Source organism: Salmo salar, chromosome 07 (genome assembly GCF_965601325.2).
Source record: "Salmo salar chromosome 07, fSalSal1, whole genome shotgun sequence".
In the NCBI taxonomy this organism is placed as follows: Eukaryota; Metazoa; Chordata; class Actinopteri; order Salmoniformes; family Salmonidae; genus Salmo; species Salmo salar.
In genome coordinates, this window is record NC_138297.1 from 51844810 (window position 1) to 51858275 (window position 13466).

Genomic DNA, 13466 nt, shown 5'->3' on the forward strand with positions numbered 1-13466 from the left:
CGCACCTGTTGTCATTTCTGTAATTAGTGGGGGGGTATTTAGTTTGTTCCTTTGGGGTTGTGTGTTGTGCGGGATTGTTTGTTTGTCAGCGGGTTTACGCTGTGGCCGTTTCTTCTCTATCGTTTTTATATTGGAGGATTTATTTTCTCGCCGGGCTGCGCCCCGTGCGTGATTTTCCCTTTGTGGATTACCTGTTTCCCTTTTGGGTATTGTGCACTCCCAGTGCCTTTTGATCACCTAGTGTTTGGGTGTGAATAAACTTCGAGCTACTGGACGATATCTCCTGCATTTGACTCTACTCCTTCCTCCTGCCCTAAGTCCCCGTGACAAACACAGGGAGGATACTTTTAAGGTGATACGTTGTATGTTGTCATGGAAACTGTCCGAGCAAATCACCATACCTCCCTTGTTGGAGAATTTGAGATGTCCCCCTTTTTCTGTTGTTGAAGTCGTTGGGAAATTTCCGCTCTTGTAAATGTTAAACCACTCTAGTAATCACTATGAAAAGGCAGCGAGTGGTTCCAGAGAAGTGGAATTCAAAACCCACCCATAAGGCCCTCGTGAATCAGAGAAGGGTCCTACTACTGGATTCTATTCTTTTGGAAGAGGAGAGAACAATTGAAAAACAGCTCAAGGTTTTGGGGGTCTTCTCTCCTTTCCCTCGGCCTTTGGGCAGTTGGAATTCCACGTGTTCTGCATCATGAAAGCTCACTTATTGAAAAATGCACAGTTGAAAACCTAAGTTGTGAAGACTATAAAAAACGTTTCTTGAACAATGTGGCATTGGTGGTCGGATGAGCCTTGTTGAGTTGTGTACAACTAATGCATCTGTTTTAATCTGTCTCTTATGTCCACGTGGTAAAAATGATTGAATGTGTGTCTCTTGAATATGTCATGGAAATGAATACATCTCTCCTGGTTGATTGTCTGCAACAGGAGAAGGTGTCCACGCACCCTGACCTCAGTCTGGACTGGGAGGAGGAGATGTCCACTGGACGTCCTCATGACTGTGTGTCTCTCCCTACCAGCCATCCTCTATACGTCCTCTACACGTCTGGGACCACCGGAACTCCTAATGTACAGCACTCGGACTAGACACAACACGTTCATTACAGGAAAGGGTGTAAAGTCCCACTGGGAACAGACATCAGTTCAACGTCTAGGTTTGATTTACATTTGGTTGAGTTGTCAACTAATGTGAAATCAACAAAAAATGTCACCATGACATTGGATTTAGGTTAAACGTTGGGTGAATAAACAGATGAAACTCCCTTACATTGATTACTTTTTTCAAATGCAATCCATTTTCCATTTTGATTCAACGTCATCACATTGCATATTTTGGTTGAAATGACATGGAAACAACGTTGATTCAACCAGTTTTTGCCCAGTGGGGTCTGACGACTTTTATCATAAGGAAGCCAGTCAATTTCACAGTTTAATGCAAGAGATGAGTATCATATACTACAGTAGACTTTCCATGGCTCTGCAAATGTGATTCAAGTTCCTTCTAAACTCTACCACCATGAGATAGATGAGACCATGTTTAAACCAGAACCAGTAGTACTGAATATGAGGTGAACCATGCAGGAGGTAGAGAAATTGCCCGGAGGTGGCTCTAAATTGGAAAAATACAGCTCCAGATAGCTCACAGCTCCAGATAGCTCCCAGCTGAACTCCTACAGGTTTTGTTACAATACATCGTAAAGATGGCCTCACGAAATAGTTGAATTTAAAAATCAAGATTTGGACCAGGGTTTGATGTATAATAAAATAAATAAACCTGTTGAGAGCTTGTTGCATTCGTCTTGCATCAACGTTCGCCTCTTTTCTACGTGTCCCCCTCAGGGCGTTGTCAGGGATACTGCTGGGTACGCTGTGATGTTGACGTGGACCATGGCAAACATTTATGGCCTCAAGCCCGGTGAAGTAAGTCCATGTGAAACATCTCCTGTGTTCTTTATCATTGTATTACAGAACATACACCATATACATGCACAAACATAGTACAGTATGGATTCTCTCTTCTTTCTCTGCCTACTCTCTGCTAGGTATGGTGGGCAGCGTCTGACCTGGGCTGGGTAGTGGGCCACTCCTACATCTGCTATGGCCCTCTCCTCCACGGCAACACCACCATTCTATACGAGGTATGTACCGTAGCCTACATAGGCCTATTATAATGACCTGTGAATGGGTCACCATTGGTCAATTAACTCCAGAAAAACAAACAAACTCAACTTTCTCAAGGACTTGTCCCTTTCACTCAGTGATTCCAAATGCTTCGCAGATTACACTATTTAAAGATAATGAGCGCAAGAAAAATGGACTCCTAATGACGTATGATTATATGTGGTTTCAGACAACCGGCATCTTGATATTCATGCACATGATCATCATTGCAAATTTACACCGGCCTCATTAAATCAATATTCACTGGCTCAACAAGGCCCAGTTAGCTTGGTTTGTGGAAGTTATTTGTATGAAGAGCTGCTGGTGATTCTGCTGTGTTTGGGCCCTGGGAAAATAACCCCAGGGCCCAGGGCCCAGGGAGAGAGGGGTGGGGAGGTAGGACTGCTCATGGAGCCTATCTGCCTCAATTAGCCTTTTGGTCTCTGTGGCTGTTGGAGGATTGGAGGTGGGTGTTGAATTCATCAGCCTGGCTTTAACCAGAGCCTGTTGTCTGTGGCTGCATTTGCCTTGTGGAGTGCACTGCTCCTGTCTACCCTGCTCCACACAAGACCTTCTGTCCTCTCACTGATCAATACACAGTCATAGATATTCACACTGGGAGGAAATGAAGGCCCTCGAGTCTGTTGTTGTTGATTTCCCAGCTCATTTTAATCTGTCTCTCTCTCTCTCACACACACGCCTCGTCTCTCTCATGCCTCATCTCTCGCTCTCTCTCCTTACATGTGGAGCAACCTCGCCGACTGAACCTTTAGAGAATGAATATCGGTTCCGCTCGCCCGTAGGCTCTTCCTCACTGCGACTTTTGTTGGTGCACAAAACTTTCTCAATAGAGTAATCTTGTTTCTATTCATCAGTTTCAGCCCATCTGTCTGGGCTCCAAATAGAATTTTGTCTCCATTTCAAACAGATCTTGCCATGAATATTCATTCTGTTCGGCACAGTGGAAGTGTTAATGTTGTGGAACGTCAATAGTAACAAAACTTTATGGCCTTAGTACTGTTCTTCTGTTTGATAGGTGGCTGGCTGAGTCATTACTACTGCAAGCCTCTAAAAACAGCTTGCTCTGAATGCACTGCTACACTTCAATACCCAATTGGCATGTTCATGTAAGCTTATGTCCTCAGGCTGTTTGGGTTTGTAACGGATCTCTCTCTCTATGCAGGGCAAGCCTGTTGAGACGGCGGATGTCAGGGCGCTCTTCCGCGTGCTGTCAGAGCATGGTTGTTCCTCCATGTTCCCCGCGCCCACTGCCATCCGAGCCATCCGCCAGCAGGACACCCATTCCGCCATAGGGGCTCAGTACCCCCTCACCAGGTACCCTCACCACCCAATCCCCACATATTGACATAACACTGTGGAGATGGACCATTCAACAACTGTCGTGGCTAGCTCTGTTTTGTACCTTTTCTGCCCACTTGAAGTAGGCCTACCCTTTATTCCTCTCAACGTCCAGGGACTGGGTACCTTTCATCCATACCCAGTGTTGTCCCCCACTGGCTGAAGGTTTTGGCACTGCCTGCCCACTCTCTTGTTAGTCTCTGTCCATCTGCTGGAACAGTGTCCCTGCCAGGCCCAGGCTCATCACTCACAACCTGTGTTCCCATTTAGACCTGATTGAGGTTTAATCAGGATGGATAAAACACCGGCAGGGCATTCATTCCTATTACATAATACTGTGCTGCTGCCATGCTGCTAAACACACAGGGAATCACTGAGTGCTGTAGAGAGCCCCAGGCAATACCATCTTTGATGGTGCCTGGTTCCAGGGACTGAAGTGATTGTTATCCCCATGGGAAATGTCATCATTTATATTGATAATAAATCTGTTGAAAATACAGTTTTGGTTCCTTAATATTTTGAAACAGTATCACAGTCGGGGGAGTGGTGGTAACTCCACTTATTTAGATTTTTCTCCATACCTGTGTCATAAAGCAGGGGCTTTGATCTTTGGTCATAGTTTGCCATTGAATAATCTGCATGTAGGGTATTGAAGGTATTTTGTGTGCTGTTTCTGAACACTGTTTTGCCTCGATTGCTCCAGGCAGACTTGAGACACAAATCCCAAAGGGATTGAATTCATTGTTTTCCCTGGACTTTAACATGACATTCTTTCTGCTCATTGTTATGATGGACTATGCTTCAGTTGTTGGTTTAGTCATGTGCCATGCAGCATCTTTCCATGACTGTCTTTCTCCCAGAGGGAGCAGGTTAGTGAAAGACTACAGCAATTCAATGAGAGAGAATTGACGCACAAACACAACAACCGTAATCTAAGATGTTTCCAGAATCCAGACAGACTCAGACAGTAGTCGAATATCCGGTTGACCTTTGTGTTTCCTTGCCTGGAGACAAAACAGACAACCATCAAATGTATTTTTCTCCCTCCTCTACTACCAAACAGGTAGCAGCGCTAACAGTCAAGAAGCAGACACTAGACGTTGTAAGGGCTGTCTTCAGGAAAGGACCAAAATGCAGCAGAGTTAGTATTCATCCTTCAATTTAATTGGAAAGAACACTATACAAAAACAAGGAAACTGACAGCCAACAGTCCTGTCAGGTGCAACCACACTAAACAATTACCCACAAAACCCAAAGGAAAAACATGCTCCTTATGTGTGACTCCCAATCAGCAGCAACGAGCACCACCTGTGCCTGATTGGGAGCCACACACATGGCCCAAAACAAAGAAATACCAAAACATAGAAAAAGGAACATAGAACGCCCACCCAATGTAACACCCTGGCCTAACCAAAATAAAGAACAAAAAACCCCTCTCTATGGCCAGGGCGTTACAGTACCCCCCCCCCCCCCAAAGGTGCGGACTCCGGCCGCAAAACCTGACTCTGAAGGGGAGGGTCCGGGTGGGCCTTCTTACGGCGGCGGCTCAGGTGCGGGACGTGGCCTCTGCTCCACCCTTGACGTCGCCCTCTTATGTGGCGCACCTGGCCGCGCCGAAGGTCTGGTGGGCGACGCTGACTGCGCCCGGCTGGCGACCGGCGATGGTTGCGCCCGGCTGGCGGGCGACCCTGGCGGCGCCCGGCTGGCGGGCGTCCCTGGCGGCGCCCGGCTGGCGGGCATCCCTGGCGGCTCCGACGGCACTGACCCAGGATTCACCAGGCTGGGGAGACATGATGGATGCCTGGCCCTGGGCACAGGCACAGGACTCACCAGGCTGGGGAGACAGGACAAAGGCCTGGCCCTAGGCGTAGGCACAGGACTCACCGGGCTGGCGGGCGTCCCTGGCCACTCTGGCAGTTCAGGGCAGTCTGGCCACTCCGGCAGTTCAGCGCAGTCTGGCCACTCCGGCAGTTCAGAGCAGTCTGGCCACTCCGGCAGTTCAGCGCAGTCTGGCCACTCCGGCAGTTCAGCGCAGTCTGGCCACTCCGGCAGTTCAGCGCAGTCTGCCCTCTCTGGCGACTGTTGACTGGCGGGCAGCTCCGACGACTGTTGACTGGCGGGCAGCTCCGACGACTGTTGACTGGCGGGCAGCTCCGACGACTGTTGACTGGCGGGCAGCTCCGACGACTGTTGACTGGCGGGCAGCTCCGACGACTGTTGACTGGCGGGCAGCTCCGACGACTGTTGACTGGCGGGCAGCTCTGGACAGGTGAGACCCACTGGAGGCCTAGTCCTGGGAGGTGGCACAGGACGGACCAGGATGGGGAGACCCACTGGAGGCCTAGTCCTGGGAGGTGGCACAGGACGGACCAGGTGTCGGAGACCCACTGGAGGCCTAGTCCTGGGAGGTGGCACAGGACGGACCAGGATGGGGAGACCCACTGGAGGCCTGGTCCGAGGAGGAGGCACAGGATAAACCGGGCTGTGGGGGAGCACTGGAGTTCTGGTACGGACACTCTTTACCTATACTCCAGGCTGAATGCCCACTTTGGCCCGGCACGGGCGAGGAGCAGGCATTGGGCGAACTGGACCCTCCCAGCGCTCTGGAGACACAGTGCGCAACGCCGGCGCAGGATAACCTGGACCGAGGAGGCGCACTGGAGACCAGACACGCTGAGCTGGCACCATCCGCCCTGGCTCGATGCCTGCACTCGCATGGCACTTGCGGGGGACTGGTATGTAGCGCACCGGGCTTTGAACGCGCACTGGGGACACCGTGCGCTCCACAGCATAACACGGTGTCTTACCAGTACCACGCTGCTTCCGGTAAGCACGGGGAGTTGGCTTAGGTCTACCACCTGACTCCGCCAATCTCCCCGTGTGCCCCCCCCAAAAAAAATTGTGGGGCTGCCTCCCGTGTCCGTTGCGCTCCCTTTCCTCATACCAGCGCCTCTCAGCTCTCGCCGCCTCGATCTCCCACTGCGGGCGGCAATAATCCCCAGCTTGAGCCCATGGTCCTTTCCCGTCCAGGATTTCCTCCCAAGTCCATGACTCCAGATAGCGTCTCTCCTGGTGCCTCTCCTTGTGCTGCTCCTTCCTCTGCTGCTTGGTCCGTTGTTGGTGGGTAATTCTGTAAGGGCTGTCTTCAGGAAAGGACCAAAATGCAGCAGAGTTAGTATTCATCCTTCAATTTAATTGGAAAGAACACTATACAAAAACAAGGAAACTGACAGCCAACAGTCCTGTCAGGTGCAACCACACAAAACAAGAAACAATTACCCACAAAACCCAAAGGAAAAACATGCTCCTTATGTGTGACTCCCAATCAGCAGCAACGAGCACCACCTGTGCCTGATTGGGAGCCACACACATGGCCCAAAACAAAGAAAAAGGAACATAGAACGCCCACCCAATGTAACACCCTGGCCTAACCAAAATAAAGAACAAAAAACCCCTCTCTATGGCCAGGGCGTTACAGACGTGCTATTTACAGCTCAGGAAATTGGATGTTCTCAGTGAATGTAAAAAGAACGCAATCCAGTAAAGTTGAATACAATAGCAATTAATGTCAATTAAAACGTCAACTCTATTTCCCCTCTTTCTCATGAATTGATTATAAACTTGTAGTTTGAAAGGCAAGCGTTTTGAGAACACTTCATTAAGCATTAAGACACTAAAACACCTTAGTTCACGTGTGGATTGTTGCTCCTATGAACGGGTTGTTGCTGGTATCTCCTCAGTGTATGGCACCGTTATCAGTAGGCCATAGACAGTTTGGTAGTAATATGATGTGGGTGGATAGCATATGAAATATTCATCACGATCTCTCTGATAAGCTCACTGCAGTAGCCTCTTCTCAGCTCCTAGCTCAGTTACGTCACATGGGTAGCTAATTGCACTGATTCCTGTGCTAAAATATACCACAGAGCCCATAACAACTATTGCCGCTCGTGACAGAGCCTGGGGAGAAGCCACTGCCATGGACCAGAGGAAAGAGGGTCTCCGGGTACAGAGGGTCAGTGAGGCAGAGTGAACGCTTCAAACGTAGGCTTTATTACATCACTTACCAACAGAAATCAGGCTTTATTACATCACTTACCAACAGAAATCAGGCTTTATTACATCACTTACCAACAGAAATCAGGCTTTATTACATCACTTACCAACAGAAATCAGGCTTTATTACATCACTTACCAACAGAAATCAGGCTTTATTACATCAATTACCAACAGAAATGCTTACAAATAAGAAACTTAAAGTATAACTTCAAATAACAAAGACTCTCAGTTTAAGATAACCTTTCAGCCCCAAACTGTCTGCTGCTACTGTATCTCCAGTTCTCTCCCTCGAATGTGAGCAGCAGCAGCCTAATCAACTGTTGGGGCTGATTGTCCAGCCAATCACACACTTGATTGACTTATTATCCATTAGCCTACCAACAGAGAAAGTGCCGGAAAGGCGCTGGAAGGATAGATAGGTCGTGACCGGCCTCACACGCCAGTACAGTAGGTAGCGGTGTATGCACCTGTCAGTTGGTTGCGATTCGCAAACATTTTTTAAAGAAGAAGAAGGCGCTGGAAGGGCACGGCAAGAGGGCTTGCCTCCTCCAGTGCCACAAAGTCATTATGAAGGAACTTTCCTATGTGCTGATTTTCAGAAAATCAGATTTGCCTGTGTAGCACTTTCCAAGTGTTGAAAGGTGCAGACATGCCAAAACCACAAAATTGCCATTTTCAGCCCAGTATTTCGTTCTCGCTGGGTACTTCATGATGACTATTGTTATTACAACACATGAGTTGCTTCCGTGGAATGGCTCTGCACTGTAATGGCCTTGGAGCATTATCAGTGAGCTTGAGCAATTTCACTCATCACCCCAGATGTCAGGAAAGTAATAGAAAAGCGGGTTTGGAGCTCTCTGGAGTAGGAGTCACGTCTAGCTCTACCGTTCATCCCACACAGAGGAACAATCACAGCACAATGGAGCAAGCACCAGTTTATAGCCCTTATTAACATAGCCCGGAGCACTAACTCAACGCTCACAGGCAGAGCAGACTCTTACTTATGGGTGACAAAGTTCATGATTTCAGTCAATAACATTTTCCAGCTTGTAGCACCAGGAAGCTTGGCTTGTGACTCACTCTGCCTGTTTGCTTAACATTTGCAGTATTTATATCATGCATTATCTGGGATGTCATGTGCCATCTTTCAAGGAATATATGTGATATTGATATACCTTCTCATTGCAAGGTGACACGTACAAGGTGGGTTAGAGCGTTGGGCTAGTAACTGAATGGTTGCAAGTTCAAATCCCCGAGCTGACAAGGTACAAATCTGTCATTCTGCCCCTGAACAAGGCAGTTTACCCACTGTTCCTAGGCTGTCATTGAAAATAAGAATTTGCTCTTAACTGACTTGCCTAGTTAAATAAAGAAAAAATAAACAGACAAGCACATGCATACTAAATGCAATTATGGGGCCGAATGTTTCCTCTCTCATTGTCGTTAATGAGACACAAACTTCCCCAGTGGGACTATGTTAGGTATAGTACTGTGGGACTATTGTTGCCTGTCCAAGGCTGAATCTGGGCCTCTGAAGATATGGAGAAATGTGCTTGGCCTTCACCCACCCACTTGCATAAATTACACACAGATCCAACCATCAGTGGCTGCCTGTCTCTCCCCTCCTCCCAACATCTGTACTCAGATTGTTCCAAAGTTGGAGCAGGGAACACAGGGCAAGGTGTCACGGGTGAGATTTAAATGGCGTGCGGTGTAGAATACGGAGAAAAGAGCAGCAGAGTGATGTTCTGTAGAGTTCTGTGACCCTGCTTCTTCTACCCATTCTCATTCAGATTACACCAAGACCCAGATAACAGACCAATCAGAGGAGGATGGTGGGAGGAGCAATAGGAGGACAGGCTCATTGTAATGACCGGAAGAGAATATACAGTATGGAACGGTTTCCATATGTTTGATAATGTCCAATGACTGCATTCCAGCCATTACAATGAGCCTGTCCTCCCACCAGCCTCCTCTGAGGCCTATTTGAATTAGAATTCCTTGAGTTGTTATGTGTGGCAGGAGGCCATGGAAACTGTATGGCCTCAGACGTTTTGGCAGCAAATGAAGTCTTCTCTGCTTTATCAGACCATGTCAAGGTCCCTGAGTGAAGATTAGCATGGTCGGTTGTTTACATACACTTAGGTTGGAGTCATTAAAACTCATTTTTCAACCCTTCCACAAATGTCTTGGTAACAAACTATAGTTTTGGCAAGTCGATTAGAACCTCTACTTTGTGCATGACACAAATAATTTTTCCAACAATTGTTTACAGCCAGATTATTCCATCTGGAATTCACTGTATCACAATTCCAGTGGGTCAGAAGTTTGCATACACTAAGTTGACTGTGCCTTTAAACAGCTTGGACAATTCCAGAAAATTATGTCATGGCTTTAGAAGCTTCTGATAGGCTTATTGACATAATTTGAGTCAATTGGAGGTGTACCTGTGGATGTATTTCAAAGCCTACCTTCAAACTCAGTGCCTCTTTGCTTGACATCATGGGAAAATCAAAAGAAATCAGCCAAGACCTCAGAAAAAATATTGTAGACCTTTACAAGCGCCTGAAGGTACCACGTTCATCTGTACAAACAATAGTACGCAAGTATAAACACCATGGGACCACGCAGCCGTCATACCGCTCAGGAAGGAGACGCGTTCTGTCTCTTAGAGATGAATGTACATTGGTGCGAAAAGTGCAAATCAATCCCAGAACAACAGCAAAGGACCTAGTGAAGATGCTGGAGGAAACAGGTACAAAAGTATCTATATCCACAGTAAAACGAGTCCTATATCGCCATAACCTGAAAGGCCGCTCAGCAAGGAAGAAGCCACGGCTCCAAAACCGCCATAAAAAAGCCAGACTATGGTTTGCAACTGCACATGGGGACAAAGATTGTACTTTTTGGAGAAATGTCCTCTGGTCTGATGAAACAAAAATAGAGCTTTTTGAACATAATGACCATCGTTATGTTTGGAGGAAAAAGGGGATGCTTGCAAGCCGAAGAACACCATCCCAACCGTGAAGCACGGGGGTGGCAGCATCATGTTGTGGGGGTATTTTGCTGCAGGTGGGTCTGGTGCTGTCACGGGTATCGTCGGTGAAGGAGGACCAAAATGCAGCAGGACTGTGTTTGTTCATTTTGAACATTTATTTAAATCCAAACGAACACAAAAACAACAAACAAGAGAACGAACGATCCACTGACAGTCTGACAAGGCACAAGGCTAACACAGAACAATCTCCCACAAATGACAAACACACCCTAATATATGGGACTCTCAATCAAAGGCAAATAGACAACACCTGCCTTCAACTGAGAGTCCCAACCCCAATTAACCAAACATAGAAACAGACACACTAGACTAAACATAGAATACATGAAAATCAAACAGTGCCCAAAAAACCCCGGAATACTTAAATCAAATGCCCCTTCAACAAACACACCACCCCGAACCACATAAAACGAATACCCTCTGCCACGTCCTGACCAAACTACAATACCAATTAACCCTTATACTGGCCAGGACGTGACAGGTGCACTTCACAAAATAGATGGCATGAGGTAGGAAAATTATGTGAATATATTGAAGCAACATCTCAAGATATCAGTCAGGAAGTTAAAGCTTGGTCGCAAATGGGTCTTCCAAATGGACAAGCATACTTCTAAAGTTGTGGCAAAATGGCTTAAGGACAACAAAGTCAAGGTATTGGAGTGGACATCACAAAGCCCTGACTTCAATCCTATAGAAAATGTGTGGGCAGAACTGAAAAAGCATGTGCGAGCAAGGAGACCTACAAACCTGACTCAGTTACACCAGCTCTGTCAGGAGGAATGGGCCAAAATTCACCCAACTTATTGTGGGGAAACTTGTGGAAGGCTATCCGAAACGTTTGATCCAAATTAAACAATTTAAAGGCAATGCTACCAAATACTAATTGAGTGTATGTAAACTTCTGACCCTCTGGGGGAATGTGATGAAAGAAATAAAGCTGAAAAAAATCATTCTCTCAACTATTATTCTGACATTTCACTTTCTTAAAAAAAAAGTGTTGATCCTAACTGACCTAAAACAGAGAATTGTTACTAGGATTAAATGTCAGGAATTGTGAAAAACTGAGTTTAAATGTATTTGTCTAAGATGTATGTAAACTTCCGACTTCAACTGTATATAACCACAGCTAGAGGGGGATTTTTACTCAGATCAACAGAAACAATATGGGTTGTTTTGTGTACACGTTTTTGTGCAAGTTTGTCTGTGACTCATAAGGCAATTATAGTCTAATGGGAAAACTCAAGCTTATTGCTTTTTTCACCCTGTTACTGGCACAACTCACTTTTATATAACTTGAAAACACAGCCGCAACCTTCCTTGGCTGTTAAATAGTTTTTCATGAACTTTGTGGTTCGAACTGTGAATGCTGATTGGCTGAAGCTGTAGACCGTATACCATGGGTATCAAAAAACATGTATTTTTACTGTTCTAATTATGTTGGTAACCAGTTTATATTAGCAGTAAGGCACCTCGGGGGTTTGTGGTATATGGCAAATATACCACGACTAAGGGCTGTATCCAGGCGTTCCGTGTTGCGTCATACATAAGAACAGCCCTTAGCCATGGTATATTGGCCATATATCACACCCTCTCAGGCCTTATTGCTTCATTATAGATCTACCACTACTCTATTACACTGTCCTGGCCTATAGAGCTTGACTGTTCTCTCTACTCCTCCAGATTGAAGAGCCTTTTCTTGGCTGGAGAGAGCTGTGACGTGGAGACTCTGAACTGGGCCAAAAGGAGCTTTGGAGTGCCTGTACTGGACCACTGGTGGCAGACTGGTAGAACTTTAATTCGCTACTGGAACATCATAATGGACACTACATGTTACACTAGGACGATGGTTTGATTTCTTGATACCGGCTGTGGTATTACATCTGACCCAACATATCCCCTATATCTCATTTAAAGGCTCAGAATTAAAGAATAGTCGTAACAAATTATAAATGCAGGACTCTATTCTCTGAGCACCTTTTGAAAGTGTGTATCTATTATAGTTTTAGTCTATCTTAGGGGAATTGTCAATGTGAGTGAATTGTTATTGCAGTCTTCGTAGTATTTTATCAGCCCATTGACATTAATTTGGCCTTGAGAAGGCGTAACAAATAGCTATGTCTCCACAGCATAACTCTTCCTTGAAAGCCCCCTGCAGGCATTAAGTGCATGGACTATGCTCCCGATTTAATTCATCCTTCGCACTTATACTGTATACGGAGCACCAGAGGAAAGGCCATTTCTTTCACTGAGTGCCATGCTAAGAAGAGGAATTAGCCCACAAGGATTTGGGATTGCTCTGCAATGGTCCTAGAGTGCCCTAAGGCTTTCACTACGCTCCCACAGCTACCCAATTAACTTAATCAGCTTCTCACTCTAACCTCATTAATACTAGTCCTTTCAGAGCAATTCACATTTCATCGTTCATAGACCATGTGCTGTGGTCTAGTAGCTTTACAATGGATAAGGAGGGGAAGTTCTTCTTGTTGGTGAAAGTGTGTGATTCATTTTGTATATAATACCTTCCAATTGACCTATCATCCGTCATCACTGTTGTCTTTATTAGTGATGAGATGTGTAATTGGGGTCTTGAGTGCAGGGCTATACTGCATTGTTTTATCCTGTTTCCCCTGTCACATTCTAATGACTTTAGATTCACTAAGACCCTATTAGCCACTTGGTGGGTGATTCCAGCCCATGTTCCAGGAAGCGAGCCATCATACGAATGTCCCTCTCTCCCTTAGCCACAGTCCCACAAAACAGTGATAAATGTGGTAGAGAAGGCGGCACGAGATAGGCATTGGATTCCTTGTACGTTTTTTTT

At 46.3% G+C, this 13466-nt stretch overlaps 1 pseudogene; it reads left to right on the plus strand.

Moving 5' to 3' along the window:
- The window catches only part of LOC106609382 (acyl-CoA synthetase short-chain family member 3, mitochondrial-like), a 55514-nt pseudogene that overhangs the window by 12830 nt on the left and 29218 nt on the right, over positions 1-13466 (plus strand).